This window comes from Microtus pennsylvanicus, chromosome 9 (genome assembly GCF_037038515.1).
Source record: "Microtus pennsylvanicus isolate mMicPen1 chromosome 9, mMicPen1.hap1, whole genome shotgun sequence".
Lineage (NCBI taxonomy): Eukaryota > Metazoa > Chordata > Mammalia > Rodentia > Cricetidae > Microtus > Microtus pennsylvanicus.
The window spans coordinates 106,042,647-106,048,080 of record NC_134587.1 but is presented as its reverse complement, the minus strand read 5'-3'; positions in this window follow the sequence as shown (position 1 = coordinate 106,048,080).

Here is a 5,434-nt window from a genome sequence, read left to right as displayed (position 1 = left end):
AGAATGTACTTGCTCTGTCAGCTGTACTTGTTAATTTCAGAGTCACCCGGGTGATAATGGTTATAAAGACATAAAGGGAACAGCTGAGGTTTGCAAATGTATGGCAAGGCTAGAGTCCCAAAGAACGTAAGGATGGACCTTAACAGTTTTAGAAATGCCAGTGCCAGAAGCATCACCTCCAGTGAAAGGGAGCAGGCTGAGATCCAAAAGGCAAGCTATGTATATGCTGCCCAGAATGGTGATCCTAAGAGATGAACCAAGCCTCTCACAAAAAAAAAAAGACATACTTTATTTTCAATATTTCAGGAAGATATTTTAGATATTTTCATTTTTCAAGAACAGTTTTTAAAATATTTAAATTTGTAAGGCTATGGGACATTTATGATTATAAAATGTTTTATATTGTCGATATTTGAACTTGAAATAAAAGACTAAAAATTAGGGTCACAGCCATAAGCACCAAATGCTAACCAGAAACTGGGACATTCATTCTCGTAATGCAGAAGACAATGACCTAAGCACTCTCACAAAGGTCTTGACGCAGTTTCTCAGCCCGCTGTTCTCAACACTTTTGGGGCTTTACAATCATTTTTACAGAGGTAGCCTAGGACTACCTACATGTCAAATGTTTGCATTAAGTTTCATAACAATGACAAAATTGCAGTTGCGAAATATAAATAAGAAAATTTTATAATGGGAGCCCACCACAACATGGGAAAGTATATTGAAAGGTCAAAACACTGAAAAAGTTAAAAACTATTGTATTAAAAATGTCTCTCCATAATCAAGGTCTATTCGGGCTTAACAATGTATGTCCAGTCTCCTTGTCTTTGCTAACTTTTCTAAGCTTAGTTTATATGGATACACTGAGTCATATAACTGCTTTGTGTTTCACTAAGAAGATTTTTTCAAATAAAAATCATTATTTTTAAAGCTAAAATTGGCAAAAGTGTAATGTAAAGTCCTAATCCTATAAAAGCTATTAACCTATTGTAGAATGTTAACAAATACAGATTAATATCTATTTTTATAAAGGATTAAGTTTGTTAATTGCTGCCATGGGATTGAATACTGATATAATTAACCACAGGGATAAACCTTACTTAGTTCACTGTACATGTTTTCAAAAGGTGCTCTTAAAACAAGCTATCTATTCAGATATACCTGGGCATCCTTCATATACTTCAGACTTCTGCAGAATTTGACATTTAAAATGTTTATTGAAAAGCTTATTATATCAGAGAGAGACTCCCAGATCCTGGCAGTGACCCAAGGTCTCCAAAGATTACGGGGCATCAAAATTCCTCCACCCGGATTTAACACATAACCACTGGGCAACATGCATCAATGCAGCACTGCTGCCAGTACCTGGCCCAGACTCTGAACAAGCAGGAGGACATGGGAGAACAGATTGCACCACTTTAGTCTACACAAAACAAGGTCAGTCTTACCCACGTTCCTCCACAAAGAAGACTCTCACCTTATGAGCCTGGTGGACTGCTGCTCTGATATTTCTGCCTCCAGTGGTGTGGAGACCTGGGAATGGCCAGCAGGACATAAACTGGTCCCTGTCATTTTTATTAGATTCAGAAGCTGCTTGGTCTAAACTCAGGTATAATTTATCCTTCTTAGATCTCTGATAGTACTGATGGCTGGGCTAGCTACAATTTTGTAAGCTTAGCAGCAGGCAACCAGGTTCTTCCCCAAGTCTGTAGCCAGATTGCTAGCTCGTTTTATATATAAAAATCAAGACTTGATGTGGGTCTGAAAAAAGAGGTCAATGATATGAGGGTATAAAAGCCTGTAAGGTTTAAGGGTCTCAGAAATAACTGTAAATACAAGTTATACAAATATAAATAGATAATTTAAGATATAAAAATGTTTCAGATTGTTTTTCCCTTCTGTGGTACAGAATTTCAGAGTTTAGCATTTAAAAGAGTTCTGAGAAGCTGGGAGAGCAGTGACTACTTACTGCTCAATCACAAATTCAAGATTTTAAATTTATTTTGGTTGTCATCTAAATATAAACGTAAAGGTGCTTCCCATTAGGTCGAGACCCCTCTATCCAATCTGTACCTGACTTTCAGAACAGAGGAAAAATGTATAAATTTCTAACCTAATTCTGTCCTTTTTGATAGGACCCAGAGGTACGAGTCTGTTCCTGCGGTTTTATGGGCACCCATTACCTGCTTTTTCTACAATATGGATTTCAGTATAGGTTGATGACACTAATGTATCTCAAACTTTTATGTCCTTTTGTAAAATAAAAATTCATATAGGCTTCAGAAAAAACCTGTATCCACTTCTTCTAGGTCAAAAAGATTCCAGATTAACCTCAGCCTAAATTTTCACCATTTGTCTATTCCTGAGGATGGTATTTTCTCTTCCCTGGTCTTAGGTCCCCTCCCCTTTCTACTTACCAAGACTATAGGCCTGAAAGTTTCCATATTTTTCTTTAAGTTCATAAATTTTAACTTCTGCTCCTAGATTAAACCTGACTCCACAGGTTTCCACTTGACTGACAGACATACCCAAGCATCAGCTGCTGACTACAACCTGCTCCAAATGATTGCCAAAAACTGATGTGTACCAGTCAAACATATGGGAATGCTCCCTGTCTCTTCAGTGCCGTCTAGGAACCAGATCATTCTGATAGAAAACCCAATGCTCAAATTCTCTCCATACCTTTGACTAGATTTTCAGCCACCTTGGTCCCTGATAACAGTGCCCCAAAGTCAGTTTGAAGTAGTTACAGAAAAGAACACATTGTCCCATGCTTCCTGCCCAAAATAGGTTGAAATGCTGAGACAAGGGGGAACTCCCAGGAATGGGGGACAAAATGACTACCTATATTGCCCATTGACATGCCAGAAAAACAGGCTCAGAGTTGTCAATAGATTAACCAAATGGTTCTACAAAAAGATAAGATAGTTTGGTTCTTTATGCAGAACCACAGAACCAAAAAAGACATTCAAGATTATAATTTGGTTGTATTAAAAGACCAGAGTTTTAGTTTATCCTAAAGCAATACCTGGTTCCAAGAAAGATCACCCAGCAATGGATCATCTAAGAGAAATTACCTAACATTCCAAAGTCCAGCACAGAGAACACATTCATCCCCTTTTATCCAGAACAGCTCTAGATAAATGTCAGCCAATCATGGGTCCTAAACTTTAGATATCCTCACCCCTGATATGATTATGACCTCAACCCAATGGAGCTCAAGATTCTCTGATTGTGCCAATTCATTGGACACATGTAGAGTCCGAGTTTTACCTTGAATGAACTCTCTTTGCTTATGCATTTAAGATTCGGTCTCCATGGTAGGTTTTTGGGAGTCTCTGTGATCTGGGTATAATGTAAGAAAAAAGTCAGAGGTTTCTACTGAAGTTCCTACAGAGAGTTATGCATTCACTCCAGGTCTGTGTTCATCTTCCAGAAATCTTAAGTGCCTCAGTCTAAACTGTAACAATAAGAGCTTACTAAAAATAATTGCATGTTTAGGCAGTTACAGATGGACAGGTGAAAATATTACCAATGTAAATTTTGATCATAAATAAACAACATAGGGCAGGAGAGATGGCTCAGCAGTTAAGAGCTCTTGTTGATTTTGCAGATAGTTGGGCTCAATTGCCAATAATTACATGGGGGCTCACAACTATCTGTTATTTCAAGTTCAGGATTTCTATGACCATCTTCTGAATACTGTGAGAACCAGCCACACAAATGGTGCCTATCCATACATACAGGCAAAAGAATCATATTCCTTCAAGATAATTCAAAACAAATGCAGTAGATAGGAAGAATGTCAATTCCTGCAATACAGTGACTCATAAGGCTCAGGCAGTATTAATGCCTGGGAAAGAGAATAATACCCTTTGCCAAATTTAAAACTTCAAGATGTGGATAAAGGTCAGCACAATAGCTTATGCTTGACATGTACAAAAACCTACATTCTAGGCTCATCAGTCAACAATGTATTTTTTTAAAAAGGCAAGTTCACCCACCTTTAACACTAGCACACAGAAGACAGAATTATTTGGATCTTTGAGTTGAGGCCAGCCTGATCAGCAGTTACTTTCATCACAGGCAAGACTACACAGGGAAACCTTGTCTTCAAAACAAAACAAAACACAATTAAAAAAAAAAACAGGCTAGCAGAATGTCTTACAATTGAATAGCAATTGCGTCAGCTGTTCAGCCTGCTCCATCCGGACTCTCTGTTGCTCACTACTGAGGAACAAACTGCTCAGGACGCCACGTCTCAGCCATGAAATCGGATCCAGAGGTGGCAATACATCTAATTCGAATCACACTCACCAGCCACAAGGTGAAGTCACTGGAGGTGTGTGCTGACTTGATCAGAGGCACAAAGGAGAAAAATCTGAAAGTTAAAGGACTGGTGCTCATGTCTATCAAGACACTGAGGATCACTACAAGAAAAACACCTTGAGGTGAAGGTTCCAAGATGTGGGATCATTTCCAAATGAGAAACCACAAGCGACTCATTGACTTACACAGCCCTTCTGAGATTATTAAACAGATTACTTCCATCAGTATTGAGTTAGGAGTGGAGGTTGAAGTCTCTTTGCAGATGCCTAAGTCAATTATTTTAATAAACTAACTTAAACAGTTGTTAGAAAAAGAACTTAACCAAATTTGTTAGCAACTCTGCGAAGACGCAGGAAATTCAGATCCTGATCTAGGACCTGCATTATCGCCGCAACTGTGACACCTGCTGGCCAATCAAGATTACTACACCTTCAACAATTTTCTGAGAAGTTAATTTGAGAACTAAATATTAGATTGATTGGTTAATAATTAAGTAAATAAACTTGAAATTTATAAAGCAACCCCAAGATAATCCAGGAATTTGCCAACCTTTTTGTTTCTACTATGGATGGATTTCTGCAAGAGCTATATGACCTACCTGGTACATATACTTTTGTGACCATAGTGGCTATTAATTTTGCTCTTCATATTATATCCTTAAAGAAATGGTTTGATAACAGAGTCAAGAATGAGAAACTTTTAGAAATTATTCAGTCCTTACATACTGGCAATGAGAAGTTAGCTGAAAGGATTCATACTATTGAAAATGATAACGTTAATTTGGTAGAAAAATTGAACTCATACTAATGGGTTGTGAAACCTTACAAATTGGTACTGAGAGATTATCTGAAAAAAATCATACTGTTGAAATTAACAATCAAAATCTGTTAAAAAAAAGTTTTGATAAGATAGCAGATAGGCCATCCCTCCAAGAAGTCAATTTCTACATGCTATTTAAATAATTTCTAAGGATGAGAAGACATCATTAGTGGGAAAATTTAAAACTTTGGAATCACATGTACAGAATGAGATCCAGAAATTAATTGATTTAATGAAATTATTAGAAATAGTTACAGGTCAAGAGAATCAGACTTTTTAAAAG